The sequence below is a fragment of the Nuphar pumila genome, chromosome 7 (genome assembly GCF_984573655.1).
Source record: "Nuphar pumila chromosome 7, dmNupPumi1.hap1.1, whole genome shotgun sequence".
In the NCBI taxonomy this organism is placed as follows: Eukaryota; Viridiplantae; Streptophyta; class Magnoliopsida; order Nymphaeales; family Nymphaeaceae; genus Nuphar; species Nuphar pumila.
This window is the reverse complement of record NC_143255.1, coordinates 87,450,754-87,474,468: the sequence shown is the minus strand read 5'-3', so window position 1 is coordinate 87,474,468 and position 23,715 is coordinate 87,450,754. Positions and strand designations below refer to the sequence as shown.

At 40.4% G+C, this 23,715-nt stretch overlaps 1 pseudogene; it reads left to right on the top strand.

Annotated features, from left to right (window-relative positions):
- LOC149832426 (dihydroorotate dehydrogenase (quinone), mitochondrial-like) overlaps positions 1-23,415 on the top strand; it is a 120,103-nt pseudogene extending 96,688 nt beyond the window's left edge.
- The last annotated feature ends 300 nt before the right edge of the window (positions 23,416-23,715 follow it).

Sequence of the window (23,715 nt, the reverse complement as noted above, 5' to 3'; positions counted from 1 at the left end):
GGATGTTAAAAATGCCTTCTTAAATGGTGATCTTAACGAAGAAGTATATATGGATGCCCCACCAGGCATGATAATTCCTAAAGATAAGTTCTTCGTCTTCGAAAGGCTCTCTATGGTTTAAAGCAGGCCCCCAAAGCCTGGTATGATAGGTTTACCAGTGTAATGCTGGAAAATGGTTTTTCCTCATGTTATACTGACACTGCTTTGTTTACTAGAAAATCTAATGTAGGGATTGTAATTTTGTTGCTCTACGTTGATGATATGTTAATTACAGGTGATGATGTTCAAGGAGTCAAGGGTATTAAGCCCATCTTGACTTCAAAATTTGAGATGTCAGACTTAGGTTTTCTGACATATTTTCTTAGAATTGAGGTTGCCTATTCGCAACGTGGTTATTTTTTATCACAGTCTAAACTTGCCTGCGAGATTATTGACAGGTCAGGTATTTCTGATGACAAAGTATGTGAAACTCCTGAAGTTGTGGGAGCAAAAAATGAAGATTGACGACGGGGTTCCTTTAACCGATCCTACTCCTTACAAGCAGTTGGTAGGTTTGTTAATGTATCTTAGCATTACTCGACCTGATTTGTCACATGCTATACACATCGCCAGTCAGTTTCAGCACGCTCCCATAACCGTTTATATGAGTGTTGTTCTTCGCATCATCAGATACTTGAAGGGCACAGTAAATAAGAGAGTATTTCTATCTTCTTCTGATTTAAAATTACTTGCTTATACTGACTCTGATTGGGGAGGTGACCCTAGTAACCGTCACTCCACCACTGGTTTTTGTGTTTTCTTAGGTGAGTCTTTGATTTCATGGCGATGTAAAAAGTAACAGAAGGTCTCTCTGTCATCCACTGAAGCAGAATATAGAGCCATGGCATCTACCACCATGGAAATTGTATGGATTCGACGCCTTTTGGCAGATATGGGAGTGTTTATCAGAGAACCAACAAAGCTGTGCTGTGACAACAAAAGTGCAATTTATATTGCCAAGAACCACACCTTTCACGAGCGAACAAAGCATATAGAGATGGACTGCCATTATGTCAGAGAAGAATACTTGAAGAAGGTCATTGATCTGCCATACGTAACGTCTGAGTATCAACTTGCTGACTTCTTCACCAAAGCTCTATGTTCGCCCAGATTTCATTTCCTCCTTGGCAAACTTGCAGTTATCACACCGTAAGTTTGAGGGGGGGTGTTAAAATGTATCTCCCAAAGTCGTTGATGTAAATATAAATGTATATACCTATATACATAGAGATACATATACATATAATATTTATATGTATATGTATCTCTATATATATAAATATATATATTTATATATTTTTTCCTTTTTGTTTACCCGATAAGGGTATAATTGTAATTTCCCTTCTTGCGCATATTCCATTTGAAATATGTTGTATTTTTCTTATTTTTATTTTTTGTATTATTTTTTATTTTTATTATTTTTACCTTTTCATAAAGGTGCATTGGGGGTCCCCCAATAGAGTCGTTGGGGGCTCCCCAACGACTGCTTTGGGAGCCCCTTTTGCACCTCCTTCCTCTTGTATAAATAGGGGTGTTCCCGCCTTGTTTTTTTTAAGCTTGAGAGTCTCAAGCATTTGCTTCTTTCTATAAAATACATGCCATAGTGCATGTTTATTATTTTTATGCTTTTGCGTACTTTGTTCAAGTGTTGTGAGAGTGCCTTCGTGCACATCCTTTCTGAAGTATTTGTGCTCGTATGCGTATTGTCTTATCATAGACAATTTTACAGCGTCTACTTTCACAAATGGAGCTCTATCTTTGAATCAAATTATGGAAGCTCTTCAACCTCTTCTTAAGGGAGCCATTTTCGGTGCCGCCGTATCTACCCCTTCCCCTCCAGGTAAAACTTCTTGGCTTTTAGATTCGGGTGCTTCATTTCATATGTCTCCAAACTTTTCTTTTCTTTCCGAATATTCTAAAAGTTTGTCACCATCTTTTGTTTCAACCGCGGATGACACTTCTCTTGAAATTAAGAGGATTGAAAACTTTGAAACTCAAAATTTCTTTATTCCCAAAATTAGATTTATACCTAAATTGAATTTGAACTTACTTTTCGTCTCTCAACTCTCGGACCTTGGATGTGACATTCAATTTTCATCTAATAAATGTTTATTACAGGATCACCAGTCCGGAAAGTTGATTGGGGAAGGCTCTAGGAATGGAGACTTGTACTATATGGATTCTCTTCAAATCCCTAAAATCCCTTTTTGTAATGTGGCCCAACATAAAGACATAAATGTTTGGCACAAAAGACTTGGTCATCCCAACATCACCAAGTTATCCTATTTGCATTTTATTAAAAACCTTTGTAAAATACTTTCTCTTGTAATGATTGTATTCTTGGAAAAATGAGAATTATGCCTTTTGAACAAAGATCTATGTTTACCACAAAACCTTTTGAAATTGTTCATTCGGATGTTTGGGGACCGACACCCGTCATATCTAAGGGAGGCTTTGCCTATTATGTGATTTTTGTAGATGATTTTTCTCGATATTGTTGGATATATTTCCTTAAACATAAGCATGAAGTGTTTTCATGTTTTAAATCATATCATATGATAATTAAAAATTAATTTAATAGTAATTTAAAGATATTTAAGACCGATTTCGGAGGCGAATATCTTTTCAATGCATTTAAGAAATATCTTGAAGACTATGGTATTGTCCATCAAAGATTGTGTTCTAAGACCCCACAACAAAATGGGTCAGCCGCAAGGAAGCATAGGCATATCATTGAAACCACTAGAACCCTTCTTATTTCCCAAAGTATTCCAATTTTTTTTTTGGGCCGAAGTGGCTCTTGCTTCAGTTTATCTTATTAATCGTCTCTCATCAAAAAATTTAGATAAAATCTCTCCTTTTGAAACTCTATATGAAAAAGAACCCGATTATAATAGATTGAGAGTTTTTTGTTGTAAGTGCTTTGTCCTTACAGATAAAAGTGATAAACTCTCACCTAAAGCAATTCCTTGTGCCTTTCTTGGCTATTCCGAAACCCAAAAAGGGTTTCGATGTTATGATACTAAAAATGATAAGTTATATGTCTCAAGGAATGTAACTTTTTTGAAAAATGATAATGGTTTTGAAAAGAATGAATCTCATTTAGAAAATGTTGACTATTCCTTTCTCTTTGATCTTTTATCTAAAGATGATAATATCTCTAGTGGTGATGAATCAACATATAACAATGACAATGAAGTTGTTGAAATCAACAATAACTCTAACCCTACTACCTCTCAAGAAGAAAATATAACTAGAGACCCTATCACCTATACTTGTAGAGATAGACGCACTTTTAGAAGTGCTATTGAGCAGTATAGTGAACCTAGCGAATCTATCCCCTCACATGATTCAAACCCTAGAAGAACCGAGAGAACTAGACAAACTCCCTCTAGATTCACGTCTTTTGACTCTTTTTCTCCTAAATATCGGGCCTGCTTAAGTGTCATTCACTCGTATTTTGAACCAAAATTTTTTGAAGATGCCAAACGATGTACTGAATGGAGAGAATCCATGTAAAGTGAACTTAAAGCGCTTAGAAAAGCCAACACTTGGGAATTTCAAATGCTTCCCAGTGGAAAGAAAACTATAGGATGTCGATGCATGTTCAAAATCAAAACCAAGAGTGATGGATCTCTTGAGAGGTATAAAGTTCATCTTGTAGCTAAAGGAAATAGTCAAGAATGCGGGATTGACTATGAAGAGACATTTGCTCCAGTAGCTCGCATGGTTACTGTCAGATGCCTCATCACCATTGCTTTCATTAAAAAATGAAATATTTACCAAATGGATGTCAAAAATGCCTTTTTAAATGGTGATCTTAATGAAGAAGTCTACATAGATACTCCACCTGGTATAAAAAATTCTAAAAATAAAGTTCTTCGTCTTCATAAAGCTCTTTATGGTTTGAAACAAGCTTCCAAGGCTTGGCACGATAGGTTTAACAATGTAATGACTGAAAATGGTTTCACTTCATGCTATACTAACACTATATTGTTTGTTAAGAAATCTGATGCAGGGATTGTTATATTATTGTTATATGTTGATGATATGTTAGTAACAAGTGATGATATCAAAGGAATCAAGAGCATTAAATCTTTTTTGACTTCAAGATTTGAAATGTCAGACTTAGGATTTCTGACATATTTTTTGGGAATTGAGGTTGCCTATTCTCACAGATGCTATTTTATGTCTCAAACTAAACTTGCTTGTGAGATTCTTGACAGATCAGGAATCACAGATGACAAGGTTTGCGAAACTCCTAAAATAGTAGGTTCAAAGATGAAAATTGATGATGGGATTCTCCTAAAAGATCCAACACCTTACCGGCAACTGGTTGGATCCCTAATGTATCTCAGCATTACCAGGCCTGATATTTCTCATGTAGTACATGTTGCTAGTCAATTTCAACATGCACCTACTACAGTCCATATGAGCGTCATCCTTCACATCATCAGATACATAAAGGGTATAGTAAACAAGGGAGTATTTTTATCTTCTATGTCTGAATTAAGTTTAATTACTCATACTGACTCTGATTGGGGAGGTGACCCAAATAACTGTCACTCCATCACTGGTTTTTGTATTTTTTTAGGTGAATCATTAATCTCTTGGAGATGCAAGAAGCAGCAAAAAGTATCGCTTTCATCCACAGAAGTTGAGTATAGAGCCATGGCATTTACTACCATGGAGATTGTCTGGATTCACAGCTTGTTGGAAGATATGGATATCCAAGTTCAAGGGCCCACAAAATTATGTTGTGATAATAAAAGTGCAATCTACATTGCCAAAAATCACACATTTCATGAGCGCAAGAAGCATATCGAGATGGACTGCCACTATGTTCATGAATAATATTTAAGAAGAACCATTGACCTTCCTTATGTTACATCAGAATATCAACTGGCAGACTTCTTTACCAAGGCATTGTGTTCTCCAAGATTTAACTTCCTTCTTGGCAAACTTTCGGTTGTGTCACCCTAAGTTTGAGGGGCGGTTGTTAAAATATTATGTCTCTTTTATATATATTCATATATATATATAGGTATATATGTAAATATATATATCTACCCAATAAGGGTATTTATGTAAATTCACATGTTTTACGCATATTCTCATTTGAGAATATGTTGTATTTACTTTTTATTTTCATTTTGTATTTCTCCTTTTTTATTTTTTGTTCTTTTTTTCTCATTTAATGAGATGTCACATGGGGTATTTCTCATGTAAATATACCCCACTGTAAATTGAAATACCCATCAGGGGTATTTCAGTCCTTTTACTCAATAGGTGTCAGCCACCTTAATGGGCTAACTTTTTTGCTTTTTCTTTTTTATTTACTTTTGCCTTTTATACCTTTTTCTTTTTGGCTGTTGTGAAAGGGACAACTACATATAGTTGTTGGAGCTGCCCCAACGGTCACAAATGTGACTGTTGGGTGCAGCTCCAACAGCCATATAGAGTTGCCTCCTGTGGCTTCTCTTTGTATTATAAATAGGCCTTAGTGGCCCTTGTAAACTCAACTCTTTTAGTGAGTGTATATGCAATAACAATTCTTTTTAAAACCCCTTTTGGGACTCAAGTTATTAAAATTGATATTTTTTATGCCCTTGTGCATGTGTATCCGTGCCTTTGTGCACTTGTGAAAGTTCTCCTTTGTGCCTTTGTGCACACTTCGTGGTTCCGGCATTGTGTTTATACACAAAATCTCTTTTTATATAGATTTTCACACTAACCTCTTATCATATGTGTTCTTATCTCTTTAATGCGACTTATTAACCTTTTGTATGTGATGTGCTTAGTGCACTTGTTTCTCGTAGGTGGATTTATGATCTTTTGAAGGATTCTCAAACCTCATAATCCCATCACTTTCTATGGAGAGTGCTTATATTAGGCATAACTCGTTATTTACTTATTCAAGTTTGTGAAAATTATCATAAGACATCATGTATTGCATATAATTGCATCAATTGGTATATTGTTGTGCACATGATTGTACTAATTTTTTATGCTAAGGTTTTTACATAACTTATTAGATTTGATTTGAAACTTGTTTTTTCAAATCGGATATTTGATATGAACTCACCTATTTGGAAATTGAATTATATGAGTATGTATTGCCTTTTTATGACATTTGGATTATCCATTACAAAATATTATATGTTGCATCATTTCTTTTGGCTTCGTTATTTTGAATCAAAGATGTTTGTTAGGGTGAGTTGTGTGCACCTCGTTTTATGTCAGTTTAGATTGTCAACTTGTGGTTTAGCTCTAACTAACAATTGTTTGATCTTTGAATTTGTGAGTGTGTTGTATCGCTCATTTGTTGTTTGGTTATTGTTATTATTATGGATGCTTATAATCCTGCTTATCTATGATGACAATTTATTGTTTGAAACTATGGTGTTTCGAACGATTGTTAAAATTGATATTGTTTTTGACATTAGTATGTTTCCATTATAAGTTTTCTTACCTCGAGTGTCTTCTCCTTTTTATGCCTTTTATTTGTCATTTTATATAGACAAGAGACGTTTATTAGTATGGTGAGGTATGTGTATGTTGAAACCGATGTTTATAAGGGATTTTGGATTATCCGTGTGGTGAGTTATGTGCACCTGTTGAAACTGATGTTATTTATAGTTTTATAATCATTTATAAGGTGAGTTATGTGCACCTCTTGTGGATTGTAGCTGATTTATATTGTTAGGGAACTCTGTATTGCCTGTGCATGGTTATAAAAATGATTGTTATTGACATTTGTAATTGATCTCTTAATTTGTATTGTCCTGACATTTGTAATTGTGCTCTTGTTCTAGTAGCTGATAAACTTAAACTTTGAAGTTTGGAGGTTTAGTGAGGTGATTGCTTGTGATGGTCAAACTAGTGTTAAAATTTGCAAATATCATTCATTGTGTTTTTGTGGGATTTTTTAAATCTCCAAACTCATTTATGGCAAATTTTTATTTAAATATTTTCATGAATTTTTCATTAATATGCTTTAAAAGCATGATCAAGGATATTTAAAAATTGTTCCATGATGAATTGTCTTGCATGTTCTTCATAAATTTGATTATTGCTTTCCCAAGCATATTTTAGACAAAACTCTTCTATGGCCCTAAGTGGTCTTAGTATGAGTTTACTTGATTAATTCACAAGTGCAATTTGTGCTAATCCCGCAAGAGACACTTTATTGTTCCTATTCATGTTCTTGTTCTTGTTTAACTAATGATTTTCTAAAATATTTCAATAATGAAATTACATATTTTTTGTATTGTGTGTGCCCATAGAAGCTATTATGTGCATTTGATATGCTCTTGAGATTGTTGACACTTTGTATTATCTTTTGGTGAATTAATGGTTTTTAACACTTAATACAGTGTACATGATGCTTGGATTCTCCTCTTGTATTTGTGTTGATCCTCATTATGATCATTTTTGTATTTCTGCTTATATTGCTATCTAAGCATTTGAAGGATATATTGTTTTTACCTTGGGAATTGTTTGTGTGGTCCATAAGTGATCCATTTTAGTTATATTATTTCTAAAATAAAATTGAATGGTGTATTTGACATTTCTCAAATCTTTGTTGAGTGATTGAAATTATTTCTTATCTTCCGCTGTGTAAATGATTTGTTATGTATTTTATTTTTGTGAGTTATTTCTTTATAGTATTAATAATGTTGAAAATCCATGCATTTTATACATTATTGTGCCTTTTATAGTAGATATATGTGTGCATGATTTTAATGAATGATTAAAGTGATAAATGTCTATCATGTTTGAGGTTAATGATTTTTCACCGTAAATGATTTTAAAAAATGATAAATTGACTTCTTAAATAGTTTTTATATCTATTGTATGTGTGCTTGGCCATCATAATATATAAGTTAATCTAATTATCCTTTGAAATCTTCTAATGATATATTTGTGTATAGTTGGGATGTTTTGTTAGCTCTATTTACATGTTGAAGATCTTGTGTATAATGGAGCATATGATAAAGCACTCTCTTAAAAAACAACGAATGAAAGAACTTGATAAAGACAAATGATGATATTTTATGTAAAGGGTTATTTGTTTGTATTTGCAAGGGTGTTAAGATTAATGTATCCTTTTGTATATATATATATATATATATATATATATATATATATATATATATATATATATATATATATATATGTGTGTGTGTGTGTGTGTGTGTGTGTGTGTGTATATATTTAAATATATTATATATATAGTATATTCTCAACTGCTAGAATTCTAGCCATTGGGAGGTGTCTCCCTTGGTTATTTGAGAGAACTTCTTTCCTCTCTTCTTTTACTTCTTTCTCTCTTTTTTCTCTATAAATAGAGATGTGTGTGTAAGGATTGAGAGAGTGATGGGTAGTATTAGGCTTGTATGTTTAGTGTAATTGTAGTGAGGTTTAAATCTAATTTTTCGTTTTGTATTTTTAATGTCCATTATGAATAGAGTTATTCATTTACATTTTCATGTATGACTTTTTAGATCTTAAGTTTGTGTCCAAATGTATAATATTTTGATTCTTGAAGTTCATCATGTAGTGCATTGGAATCCGTACCATTTTGTGACAAAACCTATTCATCAGAAGATAAATGCTTTATGTGTGACAAATTTAATTTATGGAAAAATTTGAGTTTATTGTGATTGTATCACATTCTTTTTTTATAAAATCATTATTTTAAGTACGAATTTAGCAATTTTGTCTTTCAACATTACTTCAACTTTTAAAACCTAAATTGTAACGCCCCAAAATTTCCAACTTGCAAACCTTTCAGAAGAACAGACAAGAGACTAAAAAGAAATCTCTTTATCTCAGAGATGGTTTATGAAATCAGCGGAAGACTATTCTTTTGTTAATTTCAGAAAGGCAAGTTGACAACTTTGGGCATGTTAGCTAAAAGAACCAAAACGCACAACCCATGCTACTTGCAAACACTTGGAAAAACCACTTTCATTTAAGAAGTTTTCCAAATAGTACAAAATTCGGATATCCCAAGGAAAATCCATTACAAAACCCCAAACATCAGGACGTGAGCTAAGAGCAGGAAGAAGAACGTCTTGGAGCCATCATGCCATCGCCTGTGGTGTACTTAATCATCACTTGTACCTATAGAATGAGTTAGTTTCGCGAAAAACTAGTAGGTGCACAAGAGAGACTGCAGAAAACTGAATTATGTACATTTAATTCAGCAGGTTACGCAGTTTAAAGCAAATATGCAGTCAAACAGGTAAGCAATGCACGAGGTAAAATAGTGCAAGCGCGTAAGTAGTGCAAGCGAATAAATAGTACAAGCAAATAAGTAGTGCAAGCGAATAGGTAGTGCAAGCGAGTAAGTAGTGCAAGTGAATAGGTAGTGCAAACGAATAGGTAGTGCAAGCGAATAAGTAGTGCAAGCGAGTAAGTAGTGCAAGCGAATAGGTAGTGCAAGCGAATCCGTAGTGCAAGCGAATCTCACGACCCAACGACCAGTGTGAACAGACCTTATGTTTCGATAATTACTGGCCTGTGGGTATGCGCAGGCAAAACGTAGAAACAACTGAGACTAGTTCGGACGTCTGTTATTCTATGTATTTTCAATAACCTGAATAGCTAGTTGAGTTCGCTTCAACGGGACGACTTTAGCCGAGAGAGGATTCCCCAAAGGATGCAGTGCCACGGATGCATCCAACTTCTGCAGAAGTGTTGAGCTAACTATTGTAGCCCCTTTCCCCTAACTCCAATGACTGGGGAGGCCGGATCGTTGCCGGTAGGGTGGTTGTTAACAACCTGTCCATTGGAGTTTGTACCGCCCTGTCCTCTCCCTTGACAGACACATAGAAGAGAATATGTACGTTAGGGGTTGCTTAACTAACGACCCACTCTATGTTGTGGTCTTTAAACCACTCGAGCGCCTGTGAAGGCGAATGTGAGGCCATTTATGTGATTACAACATTATGCATTTAGCACTGTTCGAGGTTGCACGACCGTCTCATCCGATCATCGCAGTACTAGACGTGTCGTGCACGACTACAAGTACTCTAGGATGAAGGGGGTATAACTCCTCAATAGAAGCCTCAACAGGAATGTTTCACAAAGATGTAAAGTTTATCAACTTTACTTTATCTTTTGAAATAACAGTACCTTGTGCCAACATTATGTATGCAATTTTCTAGAACCTCATCCGCTATCGGGGTATCTACATGCCTCGCATGACTCGATACCGGTCTCGATAGACGGGATACAGGTTTCGCAATAGAACCTCTGCTAAGTAGCTTGCTCGAACCCCAACTCGTTCGCAGAACTGCATACTCGAAGAGTCAGGATCCTTGCAAGGTATCCCTCTCCTTAGACGAGGATGAAACGCTAGCTCCCAATTCAACTATCGTCGCAAGAGAGAGGGTAGTAAATGCCCCTTGCATCCTCCACGAGGATGCCTTTAAGGCGTACGCAAAGAGCAGGAACCTGCACGTCATCTGCAATAGCAAGGCAATACCAACACATATGCAAAAGCAAGGGTCTAGGCGCAGAGCGCGACATAAGGTAAAGGCGGTAAGCAAAAGTGCAGCGCTAAACCTCGACGCGATGCGTGATGACAAGTAAACTGATAGAAGGAAAAGGGCAAGGATTGCGGAACCACATCCTTGAGTAAAGTGCATACTCGTGTATAAATATATATATATATATATATATATATATATATTCATTTAATGATCGTTTTTAGTTTAATTGAACTTAGTTCAATTATCCAAGTCTTTCGTGCAATCTTCTCCTACCTTGGAGAGTTACGAGCTTGTTAGCGTTTGCGGATGTATACGATTGACGGCTCGGGTCGCGGAGCGCGAGTGGGATCCGTCGTAGTTGCAATTATGCGATATTAACATGCAACCCAAACAAAAGCAAAAGCAAGGAGAAGACTCGACTTCTTCGATATATAGGGCTGGGCCAACTGTCCCAATTGACTCAAAAAAAAGGATAGGGCACGGCCAAATGACCCTTGCCGCTAAGGAACAGGTGCAGGAGCCATCGGCCCCCACTGGTTATTTTTAGAAAAGATAGGGGCCTTCGGCCCCTGTTGGAAATCTTAAAAGAAAAAGCAAAAGAAAAAGAAAAGCAGGGGACCATCGGCCCCTGCTGGAAAAGTACAAAAAAGAGCAGGGGCTGGTGGCCCCTACTGGAACAGTAAAAGAGGCAGGGGCCTTCGGCCTCTGCTAGAATCACATCAACAACAAAAAAGGGCAGGGGCCGATGGCCCCTACCAGGAAAATGAGCAACGAGAGAAAGACGCAGGGGTCAATAGCCCCCTGCGACCATTGGGAGAGGAGGCAGGGGCCAAAGGCCCCTGTCGATGTGCTTAACAAGATACGAGACAGGGACCAAAGGTCCCTGTCGGTTCCTTAGAGGAACAAGAGGCAGGGAGGGGTCTCGACCCTCCCTGGTAAAGTCAAAACGGCAAGCAGGGGTCCCAAAACCCCCTGCCGAAACCCTCCTCACAGGCGGCAGGGGTTTTACCCCTGCCGACCTGTCGGTGACAGGTGGGGTTAAAACCCCTGTCGCACGACCCTTCCCCATCGTAAACAACCGACGGGAAGGGCTTTGCCCCCGTCTGTCGATGACAGGGAGAAGAGGAGAAACGAGGAAGGAGAGGCGGCGAAACGGAAGAGAAATGGGAGACAAAGGCGTATTTTTTTGTTATTACATCCTACCCTCTTTAAAATAATTTTGTCCACGAAATTTCTATAGCATATATTGGTCAAAATACAAGTTAGGGTATTTATCCCTGATATCTAACTCAGGCTCCCATGTACATTCATTAATTCCATGGTGTTGCCAACGTACTTTTACAAGAGTAATTGTCTTCGATCTGAGCACTTGGTCTCGACGATCAATGATTGCCACTGGTCTTTCCTCGAACGTCAAGTCTTTTTGGATATCCACATCATCATAATGAATGATGTGTGATGGGTCGTGAACGTATATTCTCAGCATAGATACGTGGAAGACGTCGTGGATCTGAGCGTACTGAGGAGGCAGCGCAACACGGTAAGCCGCCTCATCGATTCGGCCCAGTATCTCAAAAGGTCCGACGAACCGGGGACTCAGCTTTCCCTTCTTCCCGAAACGAAAAATGCTCTTTGTAGGAGATACCTTAACAAAAACCATATCTCCTGGTGAGAACGCGAGCTCTCTACGTTGACGATCGGCGTAACACTTTTGCCGACTCTGCGCGGTACGCAGATGTTCTCTGATCATCTTCACTTGCTGAGTATAGTGTTGTAGCACTATAGGTGAATCTAGCATCCGTTCACCAACCTCATCCCAGTAAATAGGTGACCGACAAGGCTTCCCGTACAAGGCTTCGTACGGGGCCATACCGATACTCGCATGATAACTATTATTGTACGCGAATTTTGCCAACCCGGTATGAGAATCCCATTCTCCCTTCTAGACTAACATGCACGCTCGCAGCATGTCTTCTAAAGTCTGAATCGTGCGTTCAGATTGCTCGTCGGTTTGAGGGTGGAAGGCGGTGCTGAATTTCAGTTTTGTGCCCAAGGCCAACTGCAGCTGCCCCCAAAACCTGGAGGTGAACCTCGGGTCACGATCGGAGACGATTGACACAGGAACACAGTGCAATCTCACAATCTCTCTGACATAGAGGTCTGCCAAGTTGTCCACTGACTGACTGAGCCGTATAGGGAGGAAATGCGTCGATTTAGTGAGTCAATCCACGATCACCCAAATCGCATCGTGCTTCCTCCGCATCCTTGGCAAACCGACGATGAAGTCCATCGTGATGTCTTCCCACTTCCATTATGGAATCTTCATCCGTTGCATCACTTCGCCTGGTCGCTGGTGCTCGATCTTAACCTGTTGGCAAGTCAAGCACTTTGAAACGTACTCGGCTACGTCCTGCTTCATTCCACTTCACCAATATCTGCGCTGCAAATCTTTGAACATCTTCGTGTCGCCTGGGTGAATCGTGTACTTGGACTTGTGGGCTTCGGCAAGAATCTCATCTCTCAAAATAGGATCTTTTGGCACCCAGAGATGATCCTTATTCCATACACCTCCTTCCTCACTCAGACGGAAGGGGGTATCGGCCCGCTGCGCTAGAGCCTTCAGCTTTTCGTACTGCGCATCGATCTTCTGACTGACAAAGATCTTTGACAATAGCTCAGGCTGAGCTACCATGCTGGAAAGACTGATCGAAACTGGAGTGACCGCAAATGGTTCCCATGATATTAGATCCTCGATCAGCTTCCACCCCCGCAAATAACAAATTAACGGAAATGTTAGGAGACTTGCGGCTCAGAGCGTTGGCCACAACGTTCGCTTTTCCTGGGTGGTATGACAAAGTAAAGTCGTAATCCTTGAGGAATTCTAGCCAACGCCGCTGCCTCATATTCAGCTCCTTCTGCGAAAACAAATATTTTAGGCTCTTATGATCTGTAAAAGCCTCGAACTGCTCCCCATACAAATAGTGCCGTCATATCTTCAATGCGAAGACCACCGCTGCTAACTCCAAATCATGAGTCGGATAATTCTTCTTATGTATTTTAAGTTGGTGCGATGCATAGGCAATCACTCTATCGTTCTGCATTAAGACGCAACCCAAGCCTGTCCCGGAAGCATCGGCTCGGACTGGATGACACTGACCAAAAAGGCAGTGCATCATTTCCTCAGGTAGCTCTGCGCCTTCAGCGACGAAATCAACTTGCTCGCCCGAACGGGTTTCACGATCTTGAATTCCATCTTGGGCATTCCTGGTGGAGATAAGACAATCCTGCTATCTCGGCAGAAAATCTTGGCATGATACTTGTGCAGCCAATCCATGCTCAGGATGATGTCAAATTCTGTCATCACTAGCAGGATAGCACAAGTCGGTAGATGTCGATCTGCCAAGACTACGTCTAACTCTGGTACGTAGGCCGCACAAATGGTGTTTTTTCCAATAGGGTTATACACTTCAAGGGTATTATGCAAAGGTTTTACAGGTATGTGCAAATACTCGGCAAAATTTACAGAAATAAAAGAGTGTGTGGCACCAAAATCAAAAAGCATAAAAGCCGCTTGGTTAGCGACAAGAAGGGTACCTTGCACTAGGTCGCCCTTGGTCAACTGCTCGGCCTTGGCTGAGTAGACGCGTCCCGGCACCCTCCTTTGACTGCTCGCATGCGGTTGTGGCGTCTGATACTGTTGTTGCGGCTGTGGTGGCCGAGGGAGCAAAGGTGCTCCGCTGATATGCCCGGAATCGTCAGCCGCCTTTTTGCGGCAATCACGGGCATAGTGGCCCATCTTGCCACAATACAGGCATCCGCTTGTCAAACGGGCACGCCTGCCCAATGTGAGATTGGTGGCATCTGGGGCATACGTTGCCAGCCTGTTGCCTGGCTGGAGGGTTGCCCTGAGGCCGCTGACGCTTCGAAGGAGAATATTGTTTCCTTCCTCCTTCGGTCTTCACAGGAAGGAATGGTCGTTTGCCTGGGTCGCCAGAAGGTGTCTTCGGCTCACCACCCGTAGCGGGTGGCCTCCTCCTCTGAGTACTCTTATGCGCTCCCAAGCTTCACTCAGCAGGGTGGCGGCAGCAACTGCCGCAGAGAAGGTCGAGGGCATGCTCGTTAGGACCCGATACATGAGTCCCTCCTTCAGCCCCCGAACAAACTTTCCTGCTCGCTCACGATCATCCGCGAACAGATTGGGGCAGTAGGGTTCGAAACTCTGGAATTTGGCGATGTAATCCGTCAAACTCGAATTGCCCTAGCGGAGCTCCAAGTACTCCACCTTCTTCTTCTCCCTCGCATGAGGCGGGAAGTAGTTCTCCAAGAAAGCCTTTCTGAAAGCTTCCCAAGGAATGGGCGAAATTCCTGGAAACTGCACACCCCGGGCCATGTCCCACCAACTGCGGGCATTCTCCTTCAGCTTGAAGGTCCCGAATAATGTCTTCTTGTCATCGGACACTGACAAGACCTCGAACACTCGTTCCACCTTCTTCACCCAGTTATCGGCCATGTCTGGGTCAGGCTTGCCGTCGAAGGTCGGGGGGTCCAGCTTCAGAAATTTTTCATACGTCACTACGGTATGCGGAATCGGCTCAGGAATGGGCGTTGGTTCCCTTTGGGAACGAATCTGGTCTCGCATAGCCGCTGCCAGGGAACTTAGGGAATCCATCACGAATCTCCGTTGATCTGACCATTCGTCAGCAGACCCTTCGTTCGAGTTTCTTGCCATCCTTGCAGTAAACAAGGAATACCAATAATTAGAAACCTAAGCAAGCTCGAGATAAGCCAAAACATACGTACCATTCATGTTTAACATGAGTAGTTTATGAAAATCCAGCAATACTGGTACATAAGCAGAACATGTCAAGCCACTTAGCTTAACAATGCAAAATATACCTACTAAGCAAGAGGAAAGGTATACTCACAGCGCGATGCAGATGCTCAATGGTCAAGAGTTCTTGCTTCCTTTAGCTCTGATACCAAGTTGTAACGCCCCAAAATTTCCAACTTGCAAACCTTTCAGAAGAACAAACAAGAGACTAAAAAGACATCTCTTTATCTCAGAGATGGTTTATAAAATCAGCGGAAGACTATTCTTTTGTTAATTTCAGAAAGGCAAACTGACAACTTTGGGCGCGTTAGCTAAAAGAACCAAAACACACAACCCATGCTACTTGCAAACACTTTGAAAAGCCACTTTCATTTAAGAAGTTCTCCAAATAGTACAAAATTCGGATATCCCAAGGAAAATCCATTACAAAACCCCAAACATCAGGACGCGAGCTAAGAGCAGGAAGAAGAACGTCTTGGAGCCATCTTGCCATCGCCTGTGGTGTACCTAATCATCACCTGTACCCATAGAATGGGTTAGTTTCGCGAAAAACTAGTAGGTGCACAAGAGAGACTGCAGGAAACTGAATTATATACATTTAATTAAGCAAGTTACGCAGTTTAAAGCAAATATGCAGTCAAACAGGTAAGCAATGCACGAGGTAAAATAATGCAAGCGCGTAAGTAGTGCAAGCGAATAAATAGTGCAAGCGAATAAGTAGTGCAAGCGAATAAGTAGTGCAAGCGAATAGGTAGTGCAAGCGAGTAAGTAGTGCAAGCGAATAAGTAGTGCAAGCGAGTAAGTAGTGCAAGCGAATAAGTAGTGTAAGTGAATAAGTAGTGCAAGCGAATAAGTAGTGCAAGCGAGTCAGTAGTGTAAGCAAATTCGTAGTGCAAGTGAATCCGTAGTGCAAGCGAATCTCACGACCCAACGACCAGTGTGAACAGACCTTATGTTTCGATAATTACTGGCCTGCGGGTATGCGCAGGCAAAACGTAGAAACAACTGAGACTAGTTCGGGCATCTGTTATTCTATGTATTTTCAATAACACGAATAGCTAGTTGACTTCGCTCTAACGGGACGACTTTAGCCGAGAGAGGATTCCCCAAAGGAGGCAGTGCCACGGATGCATCCAACTTCTGCAGAAGTGTTGAGCTAACTATTGTAGCCGCTTTCCCCTAACTCCAATGATTGGGGAGGTCGGATCGTTGCCCGTAGGGTGGTTGTTAACAACCTGTCAATTGGAGTTTGTACCGCTCTGTCCTCTCCCTTGACAGACACATAGAAGAGAATATGTACGTTAGGGGTTGCTTAACTAACGACCCACTCTATGTTGTGATATTTAAACCACTCGAGCATCTTGCCTGTGAAGGCGAATGTGAGGCCATTTATGTGATTACAACATTGTGCATTCAGCACTGTTCGAGGTTGCACAACCGTCTCATCCGATCATCGCAGTACTAGACGTGTCGTGCACGACTACAAGTACTCTAGGATGAAGGGGGTATAACTCCTCAATAGAAGCCTCAACAGGAGTGTTTCACAAAGATGTAAAGTTTATCAACTTTACTTTATCTTTTGAAATAACAGTACCTTGTGCCAACATTATGTATGCAATTTTCTAGAACCTTATCCGCTATCGGGGTATCTACATGCCTCGCATGACTCGATACCGGTCTCGATAGACGGGATACAGGTTTCGCAATAGAACCTCTGCTAAGTAGCTTGCTCGAACCCCAACTCGTTCGCAGAACTGCATACTCGAAGAGTCAGGATCCTTGCAAGGTATCCCTCTCCTTAGACGAGGATGAAACGCTAGCTCCCAACTCAACTCTTGTCGCAAGAGAGAGAGTAGTAATTGCCCCTTGCATCCTCCACAAGGATGCCTTTAAGGCATACGCAAAGAGCAGAAACCTGCACGTCATCTGCAATAGCAAGGCAATACCAACACATATGCAAAAGCAAGGGCCTAGGTGCAGAGCGCGACGTAAGGTAAAGGCGGTAAGCAGAAGTGCAGCGCTAAACCTCGACGCGATGCGTGATGACAAGTAAACTGATAGAAGGAAAAGGGCAAGGATTGCGGAACCACATCCTTGAGTAAAGAGCATACTCGTATAAATATATATATTTATATATATATATATATATATATTCATTTAATGATCGTTTTTAGTTTAATTGAACTTAGTTCAATTATCCAAGTCTTCCGTGCAATCTTCCCCTACCTTGGAGAGTTACGAGCTCGCTGGCGTTTACAGATGTATACGATTGACGGCTCGGGTTGCGGAGCGCGAGTGGGATCTGTCGTAGCTGCAATTATGTGATATTAACATGCAACCCAAACAAAAGCAAAAGCAAGGAGAAGACTCGACTTCTCTGATAGATAGGGGCTAGGCCAACTGTCCCAATTGACTAAAAAAAAAAGGATAGGGTAGGGCCAAATGACCCTTGCCGCTAAGGAACAGGTGCAGGGGCCATCGGCCCCCGCTGGTTATTTTTAGAAAAGACAGGGGCCTTCGGCCCCTGTTGGAAATCTTAAAAGAAAAAGGAAAAGAAAAAGAAAAGCAGGGGACCATCGGCCCCTGCTGGAAAAGTACAAAAAAGGGCAGGGTCTGGTGGCCCCTGCTGGAACAGTAAAAGGGGTAGGGGCCTTCGGCCCCTGCTAGAATAGCATCAACAAAAAAAAAAGGGCAGGGGCCGATGGCCCCTGCCAGAAAAATGAGCAACGAGAGAAAGACGCAGGGGTTAATATCCCCCTGCGACCTTTGGGAGAGGAGGCAGGGGCCAAAGGCCCCTGTCGATGTGCTTAACAGGATACGAGACAGGGACCAAAGGTCCAAAGGTCCCTGTCGGTTCCTTAGAGGAACAGGAGGCAGGGAGGGGTCTCGACCCTCCCTGGTAAAGTCAAAACGGCAAGCAGGGCCCCCAAAACCCCCTGCCGAAACCCTCCTCACAGGCGGCAGGGGTTTTACCCCTGCCAAGCTGTTGGCGACAGGTGGGGTTAAAACCTCTGTCACACGGCCCTTCCCCGTCGTAAACAACCGACGGGAAGGGCTTTGCCCTCGTCTGTCGATGACAGAGAGAAGAGGAGAAACGAGGGAGGAGAGGCGGCGAAACGGAAGAGAAAAGGGAGAGAAAGGCGTACCTGGTGGTCGCCAGAGGGAAACTCGCCGACAAGAAGAGGGTTGATGATGTCGGTGGCGGCGGGTTGTCGAGAGTTGCCGGCGTCGGTGACGGTGGATGAGCGAGAGTCGGAGACACCGAGGGAGACAAGAGGGTCGGTGAGGGAGAGAGTCGGGGACAAGAGGATGAGAGAGAGAGAACAGAGAGCGAGAGGCGGTGAGGGGGGTTTCGTAACCCTCCTCCCGCCTGCCTCGCTGCCTTTTAATGACAGCGAGGGGCGGTGGCCCGGGTCGGGTCCGGCCCAAACAATTTTTTTTTTTGTTTTTACATAAATAAACAATTTAAATTTAGTGAAAAAATATTAAGCATCATGCCCATTTTACGTGGGCATTACCTGTTGACACTTGATGCCTTGTGAAGAGGGAGGCGTTTCATAATTGACCTGCAGGGGGGTTAACTCACCTACAGGGGTCCGATAGGCTAGTGGGTCCATGTACCCTATTATTTGTATGCTAGGTTTGTCATCTCCAGTTAGAGAAACTATTGTTAAGTTTTAGTATTTTTTTGCTTTTTAAAACTTTCTGAGAAGTTTTTGAAAAATGATTTTTTTTTTTTAAATATATTCAAAGATATATGTTGCCAAAAATGTCCCAAGAGTGAGATTTGTGTCTATGCTTAAAAATGATCTAATTGGATGCTTGTGTGACGAAAAACTTGGGCGGGGTTTGCCTCTATAGGCTACTCTGCTAACTTTATGTCACAACAAAACCTTGATCATTTAGTTTACTTTGGATCATAGTCACCAAATCTCATAGTATTATGAAAATAATGTGTTTGAAGGTTTTGTTACAAAATTGAATAAAGGAAAGAATATTACTATATTTTGCAAAAAGGGTTAGACTGAAAATTATGATCGTGTTGCAATAGTTTTTGAGGAATTCAATTTTTTCATTTTGTGATATTATATTTAGAAAAACCTAGTATTTTGCGAGATTTCCCCAAGAAAAACTACATTGCTTTTAACTTCCCTTAAAAGAAACCTCTTCAAGATACTGCATAGACTTGCCAGTCCAAATTGGACAATCTTTGATGAGAATACTCAATACTGTCTTGCTATTGACTTTCATGTGGATGTTCTGCAGATTATATCAAACACAACCATCTCAAGACCAGAGTCTGTAAAGAAGCTGCCTGTGGCTGAATAGCCTGGTAGATTGAGTGGAAAGCCTCTATTTAGATTGTCAACATATATTCTCAAGGAGATGTATATTTTAACACAAGTATGCTGATTAATATTCTGGAGTACTAGAAAGAAAAATGTAAAATAGAACTTGTTATCCTTCAGTGAGATCTATAATTCTGCATATGAAATCAGGCAACACCAAGGGTTACTAATTCATTTGTCTAATTTATATTCGTCATCTGCTTTTGATTTCATGATTGTAATCTTGCTTCACGCAATTACTGTTTTTGTTTGTATCCTTCTTCCTGCTGGTGGAAGTGAGATTTTTTTTTATTTAATACAATCAGGGAAAAATCACTCTCATCGGCTGTGGAGGTATTAGCAGGTATAGTAATCAAAAGATTGTTACTTCATTGTAAATATGCACCCAAAAGATTGTAGTTTTATCCTGAAGTACTTTTCTCAAATTTTAACGAGTTTGACTTGTTGAAAAATGTGTTTGATTTAGTGGTGAGGATGCATACAAGAAGATACGGGCAGGAGCTACCCTTGTTTAGCTGTATACAGCTTTTGCGTATGAGGGACCTGCATTGGTCCCACAAATGAAGGTACAATTCTTGAGTGCCGAAGTTTGAAATGAGGCATATCAAATGTCAAAAGTTTTGATGATTATTCTTATTTTAAATACAAATTTTGAGGTTTTCTATTTCAGCAATGATAGGATTCATGATGGGTTGGATTTATCCTCGACTGTGGACCTATATATTGGCCATGAGAGATTTCTGACTAAATCTGAAAACACGTGGGATCTGGAACCTCTGACAGAAATACAACCTTAGATCAGCTTAGGTCCAACTCAAGAATGATGAGTTGGATTAGCTGGAGTTTTTTCCACTATAATAGTGGGTTCGATGGATCAGGTGTATGTTTGTCAGACCTTGTTTGATTAAGTTGGAATGGGGTCCTGGTCCAGGTGTGGGTCTTTGTCATCCTAGATCCTGATCAGATCCAATCTGTTGGTGGCCCTAGTAAATTAGGTGAAACACTTAAGCTTTCAATTGATTTTAACAGCTAGTGATGGATGCTAAGGACTTATGCCATATTCATTCTAATTGTTGGCTATGTCGGCTGGATGCTTTACCTGTTAGACATGCTAGTATCAGACACACGGCAGCTATTTGACACTAACACGAGGCTCTAGTTTTTAATACATGATGACTGTTTATTCAAGATATTTGCAATCTATGTCACATGGACATTGGACACTCCATTTTGTTCTCCATATCGTGTCCCCTTATATACTAGTCATATTTAAAACTTCATAAAAATGGCTGCATCCCTGTATCCACTGCCATATCCATGTGACGTAGCTTGCAATAGAAAATTAATGGAGAACAAGGGTTGCAGCCAGAAGAAGAATTGTTCAAGTTAGCTCTGGGTTGGGATACCGTCATTTATATTAGTGAGCAATGAATACGATTACAAATAGACCCTTCTATTACATGTTAGATAAAAGCTATGTCACATGGGTGTGGGTCGGGTGTGGGTGCAGGGGTGGGTCATTTTCAAAAACCTTGGGTGTGGGGGTGTGGGGTGTGGCAAAAAATAAATAAATAAATTATATATATATATATATATATATATATAATTTTTAAGTTTTATCAGTTAACAACATAAAAAAAAAAACAATTATCAGTTTCATTTGCAGTTTCGCAGTTACAACAAACTGTAACTGATTTAATGAGCCATTCACAGTTTCACAGTCTCATACTTACACATGCACGGCTTAATCTTTGAGACAAGCATATAACTACTGGCAGGATCAACCATGTAGCATCCCTCGTAAACGTTGCAGCACTAGCCCGAAGGTCGTGCAACTGCGAAGTGTCATCCATCGATTCCGACATTGAAAATATCAGTGCAGGAAGGAGAGCTGTTTTGACTCTCCACCTGAGTCAACACATACCGAACATCCAAAAGCCCACATAGCGGCAAGGGAACCAACAAGGACAATGCTGCAGTGTGGCCCGCCAAACCGCATGTCTAAGCCCTCTGGCAAGATGCACAAGGAACCTTGCAATTGAGCCATTAGCACCAAGTATAGATATGATTCCGCTATGGCAAAGGGAAAGCAAACATAGAGACCCAAAAAAGCACAAGTTGTGCGCACAACCATTTGCATGATGAACATGTTAAGAAGCCGAGCACCCAAGCACCTCATGGCAAATTAGCATCGCTCACAGCCACGACGACATCGGACCCCTCCTCGACATTCTAAGAGGGAGAGAGAGAAGACAGAGAGGAGAGGAGGAGAGCAGAGGGAGTCTGAGAGGAGAGGAGGAGAGCATAGGGAGTTAGGGGCATACCTGAGGAGGTCTGACGGAGCGATCTGTGGCAGTGTCGGGGTTGGCAGAGAGCAGATGGAGTTGGAGAGGAGACGAAGAGAGGATTAGGGCAAAAAAAAAATGCCCTAATCCTCCACTTTGCCCCCCCCCCCATTTCATTAGGCAGATTTTTTTTTTAAATCTAAAAATTGGACCAAAATGACCTTAGGTGCGTTGACTACACCCATGGTCGGGTTGACCACACCGGGTGCTGTACCCGTTCACGTTGCATCGACGCGTGTGCAGCCTGAATCCTTGTGACATAGGATAAAAGACATTAGCTTTGAAAATGTTATCGAAGGGTCACTGTATCGTTTGTGTAGTGATATTGTCAATTCTTGACACTACATAGGTGTCAACTTACGGATGCCTTTTTACGCTTTTATTTTAGGCTCTTTTCTTTAGTTCTTTAAACATATTTTGTGGCTACATCTGCAAACTTTGACTGAAACTACAAATATCTTCATGATTTAATTTTGAATCATATGTTTAAATTTTTATATGAATCATCACTTAAAGAATAATAATCATGCTAGTGGCATTTGATTTTCTCACATGGTGTTTATGGTTATGGTTTATTTTTGTATATGCTCCATTAATATTCTATTTTTTGAACTGGTGAATTCCAAAGTATATCATATATGTAAAATCTCATCTTAGTCTCTCTCTGGGTCTTCATCTATTGACTGATGATGTAGCATTGGTGGGATGTACTTTCAATTCAATCTGATCAGAAACGTCATCATTGATTTCCTTTGAGGTCTCACATGGTAGAACGTTGGGTAAAAATGGTTGCAGTGCTTAAACCTTCATGGCATGATTATTCTTTATTAATTTAATCACGACATTCCATGTGCATGCATGTTCTAGATGCCTTCGTTCGAAATTGTTGCATTATCTACTGCTCCATTTTTGCGTCCTTTTGAACTTGTGCCATATGTGCAGTCTGGTTATTCCCTAATTTTCATTTTAATGCGTCAACAAATGTTATATTAAAGGGGGTGAGAAACTTATGTGATAAGCATCGTATCCATGTGTTTGATTGCATGAGTGGAGGTTTGCCTACAGAATCTGGAACTTGGATTGATTTCGAGGCCCAGCAATTGCTGCTGTTAGTGTTGGTCAATGTTTGGTTCAGTAATAGGCTTCACTATGAGTTGCAACTCATTTAGTACATAGGGCAACATGAACAATGAAAAACAACTATTTATATGACAATGAATAACATATAATATTTTGAATTTTTTGTGGTTTGATTGCAGGCTGAGCTAGCTAAATGCTTGGAAATAGACTTTTTCCAGATCGAGAGCATGTGCCGATTTTGTAGGTCTAGGTTTTGTGGGAGCTCCTAATCGCTCCATTGGGAGGTTTCACTCTAATGATTAATGCTGCTATGCATGAGTTTCTTTCCTTGTGATCTGTTAAAAACTTGGGTCTTGAGTTCGAGAACTGAGAGGAGATTTTATATATTTCGGTCGGTAAGATTGACCATGAAACAGTCCATGTTCTGTCTTCCTTTGTTTTCCTATTTCTTCTTGATAGAAAGAAGAGAGAGCTTTTTACCACCAAGCTGGTATCCCGTGTGGTAAGCCGGGTCCTGTGTCAAGCTAAAGCCCAGGATCGAATCCCTCTGCCACATGGGTCGGCTGTTG